The sequence below is a fragment of the Haliotis asinina genome, unplaced genomic scaffold (assembly GCF_037392515.1).
Source record: "Haliotis asinina isolate JCU_RB_2024 unplaced genomic scaffold, JCU_Hal_asi_v2 scaffold_116, whole genome shotgun sequence".
NCBI classification, from domain to species: domain Eukaryota; kingdom Metazoa; phylum Mollusca; class Gastropoda; order Lepetellida; family Haliotidae; genus Haliotis; species Haliotis asinina.
This window is the reverse complement of record NW_027133980.1, coordinates 16,194-29,585: the sequence shown is the minus strand read 5'-3', so window position 1 is coordinate 29,585 and position 13,392 is coordinate 16,194. Positions and strand designations below refer to the sequence as shown.

The 13,392-nt window shown below is 44.9% G+C and overlaps 21 non-coding genes across 21 annotated transcripts; all 21 read right to left on the bottom strand.

Annotated features, from left to right (window-relative positions):
• Window positions 1-73: 73 nt before the first annotated feature.
• On the bottom strand, window positions 74-237 carry LOC137271361 (U1 spliceosomal RNA). Its single transcript, XR_010955904.1, has one exon. It is a non-coding gene; the product is annotated as a U1 spliceosomal RNA (small nuclear RNA).
• A 471-nt stretch (window positions 238-708) lies between these two features.
• On the bottom strand, window positions 709-872 carry LOC137271360 (U1 spliceosomal RNA). The gene has a single exon (XR_010955903.1). It is a non-coding gene; the product is annotated as a U1 spliceosomal RNA (small nuclear RNA).
• Window positions 873-1,343: 471 nt separating this feature from the next.
• Window positions 1,344-1,507, bottom strand: LOC137271358 (U1 spliceosomal RNA). The gene has a single exon (XR_010955902.1). It is a non-coding gene; the product is annotated as a U1 spliceosomal RNA (small nuclear RNA).
• Window positions 1,508-1,978: 471 nt separating this feature from the next.
• LOC137271357 (U1 spliceosomal RNA) lies at window positions 1,979-2,142 on the bottom strand. The gene has a single exon (XR_010955901.1). It is a non-coding gene; the product is annotated as a U1 spliceosomal RNA (small nuclear RNA).
• Window positions 2,143-2,613: 471 nt separating this feature from the next.
• On the bottom strand, window positions 2,614-2,777 carry LOC137271356 (U1 spliceosomal RNA). The gene has a single exon (XR_010955900.1). It is a non-coding gene; the product is annotated as a U1 spliceosomal RNA (small nuclear RNA).
• Window positions 2,778-3,248: 471 nt separating this feature from the next.
• On the bottom strand, window positions 3,249-3,412 carry LOC137271355 (U1 spliceosomal RNA). Its single transcript, XR_010955899.1, has one exon. It is a non-coding gene; the product is annotated as a U1 spliceosomal RNA (small nuclear RNA).
• Window positions 3,413-3,883: 471 nt separating this feature from the next.
• LOC137271354 (U1 spliceosomal RNA) lies at window positions 3,884-4,047 on the bottom strand. Its single transcript, XR_010955898.1, has one exon. It is a non-coding gene; the product is annotated as a U1 spliceosomal RNA (small nuclear RNA).
• A 471-nt stretch (window positions 4,048-4,518) lies between these two features.
• LOC137271353 (U1 spliceosomal RNA) lies at window positions 4,519-4,682 on the bottom strand. The gene has a single exon (XR_010955897.1). It is a non-coding gene; the product is annotated as a U1 spliceosomal RNA (small nuclear RNA).
• A 472-nt stretch (window positions 4,683-5,154) lies between these two features.
• On the bottom strand, window positions 5,155-5,318 carry LOC137271362 (U1 spliceosomal RNA). The gene has a single exon (XR_010955905.1). It is a non-coding gene; the product is annotated as a U1 spliceosomal RNA (small nuclear RNA).
• Window positions 5,319-5,786: 468 nt separating this feature from the next.
• Window positions 5,787-5,951, bottom strand: LOC137271316 (U1 spliceosomal RNA). The gene has a single exon (XR_010955862.1). It is a non-coding gene; the product is annotated as a U1 spliceosomal RNA (small nuclear RNA).
• Window positions 5,952-6,424: 473 nt separating this feature from the next.
• On the bottom strand, window positions 6,425-6,588 carry LOC137271328 (U1 spliceosomal RNA). The gene has a single exon (XR_010955873.1). It is a non-coding gene; the product is annotated as a U1 spliceosomal RNA (small nuclear RNA).
• Window positions 6,589-7,059: 471 nt separating this feature from the next.
• On the bottom strand, window positions 7,060-7,223 carry LOC137271352 (U1 spliceosomal RNA). Its single transcript, XR_010955896.1, has one exon. It is a non-coding gene; the product is annotated as a U1 spliceosomal RNA (small nuclear RNA).
• Window positions 7,224-7,696: 473 nt separating this feature from the next.
• LOC137271350 (U1 spliceosomal RNA) lies at window positions 7,697-7,860 on the bottom strand. The gene has a single exon (XR_010955894.1). It is a non-coding gene; the product is annotated as a U1 spliceosomal RNA (small nuclear RNA).
• A 470-nt stretch (window positions 7,861-8,330) lies between these two features.
• LOC137271349 (U1 spliceosomal RNA) lies at window positions 8,331-8,494 on the bottom strand. Its single transcript, XR_010955893.1, has one exon. It is a non-coding gene; the product is annotated as a U1 spliceosomal RNA (small nuclear RNA).
• Window positions 8,495-8,965: 471 nt separating this feature from the next.
• LOC137271364 (U1 spliceosomal RNA) lies at window positions 8,966-9,130 on the bottom strand. Its single transcript, XR_010955907.1, has one exon. It is a non-coding gene; the product is annotated as a U1 spliceosomal RNA (small nuclear RNA).
• Window positions 9,131-9,601: 471 nt separating this feature from the next.
• LOC137271348 (U1 spliceosomal RNA) lies at window positions 9,602-9,765 on the bottom strand. The gene has a single exon (XR_010955892.1). It is a non-coding gene; the product is annotated as a U1 spliceosomal RNA (small nuclear RNA).
• A 471-nt stretch (window positions 9,766-10,236) lies between these two features.
• LOC137271347 (U1 spliceosomal RNA) lies at window positions 10,237-10,400 on the bottom strand. Its single transcript, XR_010955891.1, has one exon. It is a non-coding gene; the product is annotated as a U1 spliceosomal RNA (small nuclear RNA).
• Window positions 10,401-10,871: 471 nt separating this feature from the next.
• On the bottom strand, window positions 10,872-11,035 carry LOC137271346 (U1 spliceosomal RNA). Its single transcript, XR_010955890.1, has one exon. It is a non-coding gene; the product is annotated as a U1 spliceosomal RNA (small nuclear RNA).
• A 471-nt stretch (window positions 11,036-11,506) lies between these two features.
• Window positions 11,507-11,670, bottom strand: LOC137271345 (U1 spliceosomal RNA). Its single transcript, XR_010955889.1, has one exon. It is a non-coding gene; the product is annotated as a U1 spliceosomal RNA (small nuclear RNA).
• A 471-nt stretch (window positions 11,671-12,141) lies between these two features.
• LOC137271344 (U1 spliceosomal RNA) lies at window positions 12,142-12,305 on the bottom strand. The gene has a single exon (XR_010955888.1). It is a non-coding gene; the product is annotated as a U1 spliceosomal RNA (small nuclear RNA).
• A 471-nt stretch (window positions 12,306-12,776) lies between these two features.
• On the bottom strand, window positions 12,777-12,940 carry LOC137271342 (U1 spliceosomal RNA). The gene has a single exon (XR_010955887.1). It is a non-coding gene; the product is annotated as a U1 spliceosomal RNA (small nuclear RNA).
• Window positions 12,941-13,392: the final 452 nt, after the last annotated feature.

The window sequence follows — 13,392 nt, the reverse complement described above, 5'->3', positions numbered from 1 at the left end:
AACAATCATCTTCAAGTGATTTGGAAGTGGGGGAAGTGTCAACTGAAAATATCTATTTTTGGGGTTGATTTTCAAGGGGAGAGCGCGAACGCAGTCCCCCACACTTATAAATTGCGCACCCGAGTCGTCCACATTTGGGACGATCGCAGGGGTCAACCAAACCGAGGTGCAATGGAAAGGTCTCGCCCCGGGCCCACAGCCTTGCGGATCACTGTAAAGCCTGTGCCAGGTAAGTATGCTTGGGACAGGTTCCAGTTTTCACTTACATCACCCTGGCGTTGCCCTATTCAGGTGTCACATCATCAACGCTTCACATATATTTCATGGCAGGTTAATTGTTCGTACAGTTTATTGTACAGAACAGTCCATTAGTACCTTCACTTTGTGAAAAAATTACTGATAGATAAAAACACACACAGACGGATTTATTTCCATTTAGACTGCATGCACGTGCATCTCTGATCCGGGACGCAGGGGAGACAACTTGACAGTCCAAACACAACAACTGGCTGACAAAGCGATCCCATCTGAAATACATCAAACTCAGACTTGCTTTAAACATATACTTTTGCCACAGCAAACAGATTAACACATGCGCATTAAAAACACATAGTTTGCACATACACACACGGGAAAACAATCATCTTCAAGTGATTTGGAAGTGGGGGAAGTGTCAACTGAAAATATCTATTTTTGGGGTTGATTTTCAAGGGGAGAGCGCGAACGCAGTCCCCCACACTTATAAATTGCGCACCCGAGTCGTCCACATTTGGGACGATCGCAGGGGTCAACCAAACCGAGGTGCAATGGAAAGGTCTCGCCCCGGGCCCACAGCCTTGCGGATCACTGTAAAGCCTGTGCCAGGTAAGTATGCTTGGGACAGGTTCCAGTTTTCACTTACATCACCCTGGCGTTGCCCTATTCAGGTGTCACATCATCAACGCTTCACATATATTTCATGGCAGGTTAATTGTTCGTACAGTTTATTGTACAGAACAGTCCATTAGTACCTTCACTTTGTGAAAAAATTACTGATAGATAAAAACACACACAGACGGATTTATTTCCATTTAGACTGCATGCACGTGCATCTCTGATCCGGGACGCAGGGGAGACAACTTGACAGTCCAAACACAACAACTGGCTGACAAAGCGATCCCATCTGAAATACATCAAACTCAGACTTGCTTTAAACATATACTTTTGCCACAGCAAACAGATTAACACATGCGCATTAAAAACACATAGTTTGCACATACACACACGGGAAAACAATCATCTTCAAGTGATTTGGAAGTGGGGGAAGTGTCAACTGAAAATATCTATTTTTGGGGTTGATTTTCAAGGGGAGAGCGCGAACGCAGTCCCCCACACTTATAAATTGCGCACCCGAGTCGTCCACATTTGGGACGATCGCAGGGGTCAACCAAACCGAGGTGCAATGGAAAGGTCTCGCCCCGGGCCCACAGCCTTGCGGATCACTGTAAAGCCTGTGCCAGGTAAGTATGCTTGGGACAGGTTCCAGTTTTCACTTACATCACCCTGGCGTTGCCCTATTCAGGTGTCACATCATCAACGCTTCACATATATTTCATGGCAGGTTAATTGTTCGTACAGTTTATTGTACAGAACAGTCCATTAGTACCTTCACTTTGTGAAAAAATTACTGATAGATAAAAACACACACAGACGGATTTATTTCCATTTAGACTGCATGCACGTGCATCTCTGATCCGGGACGCAGGGGAGACAACTTGACAGTCCAAACACAACAACTGGCTGACAAAGCGATCCCATCTGAAATACATCAAACTCAGACTTGCTTTAAACATATACTTTTGCCACAGCAAACAGATTAACACATGCGCATTAAAAACACATAGTTTGCACATACACACACGGGAAAACAATCATCTTCAAGTGATTTGGAAGTGGGGGAAGTGTCAACTGAAAATATCTATTTTTGGGGTTGATTTTCAAGGGGAGAGCGCGAACGCAGTCCCCCACACTTATAAATTGCGCACCCGAGTCGTCCACATTTGGGACGATCGCAGGGGTCAACCAAACCGAGGTGCAATGGAAAGGTCTCGCCCCGGGCCCACAGCCTTGCGGATCACTGTAAAGCCTGTGCCAGGTAAGTATGCTTGGGACAGGTTCCAGTTTTCACTTACATCACCCTGGCGTTGCCCTATTCAGGTGTCACATCATCAACGCTTCACATATATTTCATGGCAGGTTAATTGTTCGTACAGTTTATTGTACAGAACAGTCCATTAGTACCTTCACTTTGTGAAAAAATTACTGATAGATAAAAACACACACAGACGGATTTATTTCCATTTAGACTGCATGCACGTGCATCTCTGATCCGGGACGCAGGGGAGACAACTTGACAGTCCAAACACAACAACTGGCTGACAAAGCGATCCCATCTGAAATACATCAAACTCAGACTTGCTTTAAACATATACTTTTGCCACAGCAAACAGATTAACACATGCGCATTAAAAACACATAGTTTGCACATACACACACGGGAAAACAATCATCTTCAAGTGATTTGGAAGTGGGGGAAGTGTCAACTGAAAATATCTATTTTTGGGGTTGATTTTCAAGGGGAGAGCGCGAACGCAGTCCCCCACACTTATAAATTGCGCACCCGAGTCGTCCACATTTGGGACGATCGCAGGGGTCAACCAAACCGAGGTGCAATGGAAAGGTCTCGCCCCGGGCCCACAGCCTTGCGGATCACTGTAAAGCCTGTGCCAGGTAAGTATGCTTGGGACAGGTTCCAGTTTTCACTTACATCACCCTGGCGTTGCCCTATTCAGGTGTCACATCATCAACGCTTCACATATATTTCATGGCAGGTTAATTGTTCGTACAGTTTATTGTACAGAACAGTCCATTAGTACCTTCACTTTGTGAAAAAATTACTGATAGATAAAAACACACACAGACGGATTTATTTCCATTTAGACTGCATGCACGTGCATCTCTGATCCGGGACGCAGGGGAGACAACTTGACAGTCCAAACACAACAACTGGCTGACAAAGCGATCCCATCTGAAATACATCAAACTCAGACTTGCTTTAAACATATACTTTTGCCACAGCAAACAGATTAACACATGCGCATTAAAAACACATAGTTTGCACATACACACACGGGAAAACAATCATCTTCAAGTGATTTGGAAGTGGGGGAAGTGTCAACTGAAAATATCTATTTTTGGGGTTGATTTTCAAGGGGAGAGCGCGAACGCAGTCCCCCACACTTATAAATTGCGCACCCGAGTCGTCCACATTTGGGACGATCGCAGGGGTCAACCAAACCGAGGTGCAATGGAAAGGTCTCGCCCCGGGCCCACAGCCTTGCGGATCACTGTAAAGCCTGTGCCAGGTAAGTATGCTTGGGACAGGTTCCAGTTTTCACTTACATCACCCTGGCGTTGCCCTATTCAGGTGTCACATCATCAACGCTTCACATATATTTCATGGCAGGTTAATTGTTCGTACAGTTTATTGTACAGAACAGTCCATTAGTACCTTCACTTTGTGAAAAAATTACTGATAGATAAAAACACACACAGACGGATTTATTTCCATTTAGACTGCATGCACGTGCATCTCTGATCCGGGACGCAGGGGAGACAACTTGACAGTCCAAACACAACAACTGGCTGACAAAGCGATCCCATCTGAAATACATCAAACTCAGACTTGCTTTAAACATATACTTTTGCCACAGCAAACAGATTAACACATGCGCATTAAAAACACATAGTTTGCACATACACACACGGGAAAACAATCATCTTCAAGTGATTTGGAAGTGGGGGAAGTGTCAACTGAAAATATCTATTTTTGGGGTTGATTTTCAAGGGGAGAGCGCGAACGCAGTCCCCCACACTTATAAATTGCGCACCCGAGTCGTCCACATTTGGGACGATCGCAGGGGTCAACCAAACCGAGGTGCAATGGAAAGGTCTCGCCCCGGGCCCACAGCCTTGCGGATCACTGTAAAGCCTGTGCCAGGTAAGTATGCTTGGGACAGGTTCCAGTTTTCACTTACATCACCCTGGCGTTGCCCTATTCAGGTGTCACATCATCAACGCTTCACATATATTTCATGGCAGGTTAATTGTTCGTACAGTTTATTGTACAGAACAGTCCATTAGTACCTTCACTTTGTGAAAAAATTACTGATAGATAAAAACACACACAGACGGATTTATTTCCATTTAGACTGCATGCACGTGCATCTCTGATCCGGGACGCAGGGGAGACAACTTGACAGTCCAAACACAACAACTGGCTGACAAAGCGATCCCATCTGAAATACATCAAACTCAGACTTGCTTTAAACATATACTTTTGCCACAGCAAACAGATTAACACATGCGCATTAAAAACACATAGTTTGCACATACACACACGGGAAAACAATCATCTTCAAGTGATTTGGAAGTGGGGGAAGTGTCAACTGAAAATATCTATTTTTGGGGTTGATTTTCAAGGGGAGAGCGCGAACGCAGTCCCCCACACTTATAAATTGCGCACCCGAGTCGTCCACATTTGGGACGATCGCAGGGGTCAACCAAACCGAGGTGCAATGGAAAGGTCTCGCCCCGGGCCCACAGCCTTGCGGATCACTGTAAAGCCTGTGCCAGGTAAGTATGCTTGGGACAGGTTCCAGTTTTCACTTACATCACCCTGGCGTTGCCCTATTCAGGTGTCACATCATCAACGCTTCACATATATTTCATGGCAGGTTAATTGTTCGTACAGTTTATTGTACAGAACAGTCCATTAGTACCTTCACTTTGTGAAAAAATTACTGATAGATAAAAACACACACAGACGGATTTATTTCCATTTAGACTGCATGCACGTGCATCTCTGATCCGGGACGCAGGGGAGACAACTTGACAGTCCAAACACAACAACTGGCTGACAAAGCGATCCCATCTGAAATACATCAAACTCAGACTTGCTTTAAACATATACTTTTGCCACAGCAAACAGATTAACACATGCGCATTAAAAACACATAGTTTGCACATACACACACGGGAAAACAATCATCTTCAAGTGATTTGGAAGTGGGGGAAGTGTCAACTGAAAATATCTATTTTTGGGGTTGATTTTCAAGGGGAAGAGCGCGAACGCAGTCCCCCACACTTATAAATTGCGCACCCGAGTCGTCCACATTTGGGACGATCGCAGGGGTCAACCAAACCGAGGTGCAATGGAAAGGTCTCGCCCCGGGCCCACAGCCTTGCGGATCACTGTAAAGCCTGTGCCAGGTAAGTATGCTTGGGACAGGTTCCAGTTTCTCACTTACATCACCCTGGCGTTGCCCTATTCAGGTGTCACATCATCAACGCTTCACATATATTTCATGGCAGGTTAATTGTTCGTACAGTTTATTGTACAGAACAGTCCATTAGTACCTTCACTTTGTGAAAAAATTACTGATAGATAAAAACACACACAGACGGATTTATTTCCATTTAGACTGCATGCACGTGCATCTCTGATCCGGGACGCAGGGGAGACAACTTGACAGTCCAAACACAACAACTGGCTGACAAAGCCCATCTGAAATACATCAAACTCAGACTTGCTTTAAACATATACTTTTGCCACAGCAAACAGATTAACACATGCGCATTAAAAACACATAGTTTGCACATACACACACGGGAAAACAATCATCTTCAAGTGATTTGGAAGTGGGGGAAGTGTCAACTGAAAATATCTATTTTTGGGGTTGATTTTCAAGGGGAGAGCGCGAACGCAGTCCCCCCACACTTATAAATTGCGCACCCGAGTCGTCCACATTTGGGACGATCGCAGGGGTCAACCAAACCGAGGTGCAATGGAAAGGTCTCGCCCCGGGCCCACAGCCTTGCGGATCACTGTAAAGCCTGTGCCAGGTAAGTATGCTTGGGACAGGTTCCAGTTTTCACTTACATCACCCTGGCGTTGCCCTATTCAGGTGTCACATCATCAACGCTTCACATATATTTCATGGCAGGTTAATTGTTCGTACAGTTTATTGTACAGAACAGTCCATTAGTACCTTCACTTTGTGAAAAAATTACTGATAGATAAAAACACACACAGACGGATTTATTTCCATTTAGACTGCATGCACGTGCATCTCTGATCCGGGACGCAGGGGAGACAACTTGACAGTCCAAACACAACAACTGGCTGACAAAGCGATCCCATCTGAAATACATCAAACTCAGACTTGCTTTAAACATATACTTTTGCCACAGCAAACAGATTAACACATGCGCATTAAAAACACATAGTTTGCACATACACACACGGGGAAAACAATCATCTTCAAGTGATTTGGAAGTGGGGGAAGTGTCAACTGAAAATATCTATTTTTGGGGTTGATTTTCAAGGGGGAGAGCGCGAACGCAGTCCCCCACACTTATAAATTGCGCACCCGAGTCGTCCACATTTGGGACGATCGCAGGGGTCAACCAAACCGAGGTGCAATGGAAAGGTCTCGCCCCGGGCCCACAGCCTTGCGGATCACTGTAAAGCCTGTGCCAGGTAAGTATGCTTGGGACAGGTTCCAGTTTTCACTTACATCACCCTGGCGTTGCCCTATTCAGGTGTCACATCATCAACGCTTCACATATATTTCATGGCAGGTTAATTGTTCGTACAGTTTATTGTACAGAACAGTCCATTAGTACCTTCACTTTGTGAAAAAATTACTGATAGATAAAAACACACACAGACGGATTTATTTCCATTTAGACTGCATGCACGTGCATCTCTGATCCGGGACGCAGGGGAGACAACTTGACAGTCCAAACACAACAACTGGCTGACAAAGCGATCCCATCTGAAATACATCAAACTCAGACTTGCTTTAAACATATACTTTTGCCACAGCAAACAGATTAACACATGCGCATTAAAAACACATAGTTTGCACATACACACACGGGAAAACAATCATCTTCAAGTGATTTGGAAGTGGGGGAAGTGTCAACTGAAAATATCTATTTTTGGGGTTGATTTTCAAGGGGAGAGCGCGAACGCAGTCCCCCACACTTATAAATTGCGCACCCGAGTCGTCCACATTTGGGACGATCGCAGGGGTCAACCAAACCGAGGTGCAATGGAAAGGTCTCGCCCCGGGCCCACAGCCTTGCGGATCACTGTAAAGCCTGTGCCAGGTAAGTATGCTTGGGACAGGTTCCAGTTTTCACTTACATCACCCTGGCGTTGCCTATTCAGGTGTCACATCATCAACGCTTCACATATATTTCATGGCAGGTTAATTGTTCGTACAGTTTATTGTACAGAACAGTCCATTAGTACCTTCACTTTGTGAAAAAATTACTGATAGATAAAAACACACACAGACGGATTTATTTCCATTTAGACTGCATGCACGTGCATCTCTGATCCGGGACGCAGGGGAGACAACTTGACAGTTCCAAACACAACAACTGGCTGACAAAGCGATCCCATCTGAAATACATCAAACTCAGACTTGCTTTAAACATATACTTTTGCCACAGCAAACAGATTAACACATGCGCATTAAAAACACATAGTTTTGCACATACACACACGGGGAAAACAATCATCTTCAAGTGATTTGGAAGTGGGGGAAGTGTCAACTGAAAATATCTATTTTTGGGGTTGATTTTCAAGGGGAGAGCGCGAACGCAGTCCCCCACACTTATAAATTGCGCACCCGAGTCGTCCACATTTGGGACGATCGCAGGGGTCAACCAAACCGAGGTGCAATGGAAAGGTCTCGCCCCGGGCCCACAGCCTTGCGGATCACTGTAAAGCCTGTGCCAGGTAAGTATGCTTGGGACAGGTTCCAGTTTTCACTTACATCACCCTGGCGTTGCCCTATTCAGGTGTCACATCATCAACGCTTCACATATATTTCATGGCAGGTTAATTGTTCGTACAGTTTATTGTACAGAACAGTCCATTAGTACCTTCACTTTGTGAAAAAATTACTGATAGATAAAAACACACACAGACGGATTTATTTCCATTTAGACTGCATGCACGTGCATCTCTGATCCGGGACGCAGGGGAGACAACTTGACAGTCCAAACACAACAACTGGCTGACAAAGCGATCCATCTGAAATACATCAAACTCAGACTTGCTTTAAACATATACTTTTGCCACAGCAAACAGATTAACACATGCGCATTAAAAACACATAGTTTGCACATACACACACGGGAAAACAATCATCTTCAAGTGATTTGGAAGTGGGGGAAGTGTCAACTGAAAATATCTATTTTTGGGGTTGATTTTCAAGGGGAGAGCGCGAACGCAGTCCCCCACACTTATAAATTGCGCACCCGAGTCGTCCACATTTGGGACGATCGCAGGGGTCAACCAAACCGAGGTGCAATGGAAAGGTCTCGCCCCGGGCCCACAGCCTTGCGGATCACTGTAAAGCCTGTGCCAGGTAAGTATGCTTGGGACAGGTTCCAGTTTTCACTTACATCACCCTGGCGTTGCCCTATTCAGGTGTCACATCATCAACGCTTCACATATATTTCATGGCAGGTTAATTGTTCGTACAGTTTATTGTACAGAACAGTCCATTAGTACCTTCACTTTGTGAAAAAATTACTGATAGATAAAAACACACACAGACGGATTTATTTCCATTTAGACTGCATGCACGTGCATCTCTGATCCGGGACGCAGGGGAGACAACTTGACAGTCCAAACACAACAACTGGCTGACAAAGCGATCCCATCTGAAATACATCAAACTCAGACTTGCTTTAAACATATACTTTTGCCACAGCAAACAGATTAACACATGCGCATTAAAAACACATAGTTTGCACATACACACACGGGAAAACAATCATCTTCAAGTGATTTGGAAGTGGGGGAAGTGTCAACTGAAAATATCTATTTTTGGGGTTGATTTTCAAGGGGAGAGCGCGAACGCCAGTCCCCCACACTTATAAATTGCGCACCCGAGTCGTCCACATTTGGGACGATCGCAGGGGTCAACCAAACCGAGGTGCAATGGAAAGGTCTCGCCCCGGGCCCACAGCCTTGCGGATCACTGTAAAGCCTGTGCCAGGTAAGTATGCTTGGGACAGGTTCCAGTTTTCACTTACATCACCCTGGCGTTGCCCTATTCAGGTGTCACATCATCAACGCTTCACATATATTTCATGGCAGGTTAATTGTTCGTACAGTTTATTGTACAGAACAGTCCATTAGTACCTTCACTTTGTGAAAAAATTACTGATAGATAAAAACACACACAGACGGATTTATTTCCATTTAGACTGCATGCACGTGCATCTCTGATCCGGGACGCAGGGGAGACAACTTGACAGTCCAAACACAACAACTGGCTGACAAAGCGATCCCATCTGAAATACATCAAACTCAGACTTGCTTTAAACATATACTTTTGCCACAGCAAACAGATTAACACATGCGCATTAAAAACACATAGTTTGCACATACACACACGGGAAAACAATCATCTTCAAGTGATTTGGAAGTGGGGGAAGTGTCAACTGAAAATATCTATTTTTGGGGTTGATTTTCAAGGGGAGAGCGCGAACGCAGTCCCCCACACTTATAAATTGCGCACCCGAGTCGTCCACATTTGGGACGATCGCAGGGGTCAACCAAACCGAGGTGCAATGGAAAGGTCTCGCCCCGGGCCCACAGCCTTGCGGATCACTGTAAAGCCTGTGCCAGGTAAGTATGCTTGGGACAGGTTCCAGTTTTCACTTACATCACCCTGGCGTTGCCCTATTCAGGTGTCACATCATCAACGCTTCACATATATTTCATGGCAGGTTAATTGTTCGTACAGTTTATTGTACAGAACAGTCCATTAGTACCTTCACTTTGTGAAAAAATTACTGATAGATAAAAACACACACAGACGGATTTATTTCCATTTAGACTGCATGCACGTGCATCTCTGATCCGGGACGCAGGGGAGACAACTTGACAGTCCAAACACAACAACTGGCTGACAAAGCGATCCCATCTGAAATACATCAAACTCAGACTTGCTTTAAACATATACTTTTGCCACAGCAAACAGATTAACACATGCGCATTAAAAACACATAGTTTGCACATACACACACGGGAAAACAATCATCTTCAAGTGATTTGGAAGTGGGGGAAGTGTCAACTGAAAATATCTATTTTTGGGGTTGATTTTCAAGGGGAGAGCGCGAACGCAGTCCCCCACACTTATAAATTGCGCACCCGAGTCGTCCACATTTGGGACGATCGCAGGGGTCAACCAAACCGAGGTGCAATGGAAAGGTCTCGCCCCGGGCCCACAGCCTTGCGGATCACTGTAAAGCCTGTGCCAGGTAAGTATGCTTGGGACAGGTTCCAGTTTTCACTTACATCACCCTGGCGTTGCCCTATTCAGGTGTCACATCATCAACGCTTCACATATATTTCATGGCAGGTTAATTGTTCGTACAGTTTATTGTACAGAACAGTCCATTAGTACCTTCACTTTGTGAAAAAATTACTGATAGATAAAAACACACACAGACGGATTTATTTCCATTTAGACTGCATGCACGTGCATCTCTGATCCGGGACGCAGGGGAGACAACTTGACAGTCCAAACACAACAACTGGCTGACAAAGCGATCCCATCTGAAATACATCAAACTCAGACTTGCTTTAAACATATACTTTTGCCACAGCAAACAGATTAACACATGCGCATTAAAAACACATAGTTTGCACATACACACACGGGAAAACAATCATCTTCAAGTGATTTGGAAGTGGGGGAAGTGTCAACTGAAAATATCTATTTTTGGGGTTGATTTTCAAGGGGAGAGCGCGAACGCAGTCCCCCACACTTATAAATTGCGCACCCGAGTCGTCCACATTTGGGACGATCGCAGGGGTCAACCAAACCGAGGTGCAATGGAAAGGTCTCGCCCCGGGCCCACAGCCTTGCGGATCACTGTAAAGCCTGTGCCAGGTAAGTATGCTTGGGACAGGTTCCAGTTTTCACTTACATCACCCTGGCGTTGCCCTATTCAGGTGTCACATCATCAACGCTTCACATATATTTCATGGCAGGTTAATTGTTCGTACAGTTTATTGTACAGAACAGTCCATTAGTACCTTCACTTTGTGAAAAAATTACTGATAGATAAAAACACACACAGACGGATTTATTTCCATTTAGACTGCATGCACGTGCATCTCTGATCCGGGACGCAGGGGAGACAACTTGACAGTCCAAACACAACAACTGGCTGACAAAGCGATCCCATCTGAAATACATCAAACTCAGACTTGCTTTAAACATATACTTTTGCCACAGCAAACAGATTAACACATGCGCATTAAAAACACATAGTTTGCACATACACACACGGGAAAACAATCATCTTCAAGTGATTTGGAAGTGGGGGAAGTGTCAACTGAAAATATCTATTTTTGGGGTTGATTTTCAAGGGGAGAGCGCGAACGCAGTCCCCCACACTTATAAATTGCGCACCCGAGTCGTCCACATTTGGGACGATCGCAGGGGTCAACCAAACCGAGGTGCAATGGAAAGGTCTCGCCCCGGGCCCACAGCCTTGCGGATCACTGTAAAGCCTGTGCCAGGTAAGTATGCTTGGGACAGGTTCCAGTTTTCACTTACATCACCCTGGCGTTGCCCTATTCAGGTGTCACATCATCAACGCTTCACATATATTTCATGGCAGGTTAATTGTTCGTACAGTTTATTGTACAGAACAGTCCATTAGTACCTTCACTTTGTGAAAAAATTACTGATAGATAAAAACACACACAGACGGATTTATTTCCATTTAGACTGCATGCACGTGCATCTCTGATCCGGGACGCAGGGGAGACAACTTGACAGTCCAAACACAACAACTGGCTGACAAAGCGATCCCATCTGAAATACATCAAACTCAGACTTGCTTTAAACATATACTTTTGCCACAGCAAACAGATTAACACATGCGCATTAAAAACACATAGTTTGCACATACACACACGGGAAAACAATCATCTTCAAGTGATTTGGAAGTGGGGGAAGTGTCAACTGAAAATATCTATTTTTGGGGTTGATTTTCAAGGGGAGAGCGCGAACGCAGTCCCCCACACTTATAAATTGCGCACCCGAGTCGTCCACATTTGGGACGATCGCAGGGGTCAACCAAACCGAGGTGCAATGGAAAGGTCTCGCCCCGGGCCCACAGCCTTGCGGATCACTGTAAAGCCTGTGCCAGGTAAGTATGCTTGGGACAGGTTCCAGTTTTCACTTACATCACCCTGGCGTTGCCCTATTCAGGTGTCACATCATCAACGCTTCACATATATTTCATGGCAGGTTAATTGTTCGTACAGTTTATTGTACAGAACAGTCCATTAGTACCTTCACTTTGTGAAAAAATTACTGATAGATAAAAACACACACAGACGGATTTATTTCCATTTAGACTGCATGCACGTGCATCTCTGATCCGGGACGCAGGGGAGACAACTTGACAGTCCAAACACAACAACTGGCTGACAAAGCGATCCCATCTGAAATACATCAAACTCAGACTTGCTTTAAACATATACTTTTGCCACAGCAAACAGATTAACACATGCGCATTAAAAACACATAGTTTGCACATACACACACGGGAAAACAATCATCTTCAAGTGATTTGGAAGTGGGGGAAGTGTCAACTGAAAATATCTATTTTTGGGGTTGATTTTCAAGGGGAGAGCGCGAACGCAGTCCCCCACACTTATAAATTGCGCACCCGAGTCGTCCACATTTGGGACGATCGCAGGGGTCAACCAAACCGAGGTGCAATGGAAAGGTCTCGCCCCGGGCCCACAGCCTTGCGGATCACTGTAAAGCCTGTGCCAGGTAAGTATGCTTGGGACAGGTTCCAGTTTTCACTTACATCACCCTGGCGTTGCCCTATTCAGGTGTCACATCATCAACGCTTCACATATATTTCATGGCAGGTTAATTGTTCGTACAGTTTATTGTACAGAACAGTCCATTAGTACCTTCACTTTGTGAAAAAATTACTGATAGATAAAAACACACACAGACGGATTTATTTCCATTTAGACTGCATGCACGTGCATCTCTGATCCGGGACGCAGGGGAGACAACTTGACAGTCCAAACACAACAACTGGCTGACAAAGCGATCCCATCTGAAATACATCAAACTCAGACTTGCTTTAAACATATACTTTTGCCACAGCAAACAGATTAACACATGCGCATTAAAAACACATAGTTTGCACATACACACACGGGAAAACAATCATCTTCAAGTGATTTGGAAGTGGGGGAAGTGTCAACTGAAAATATCT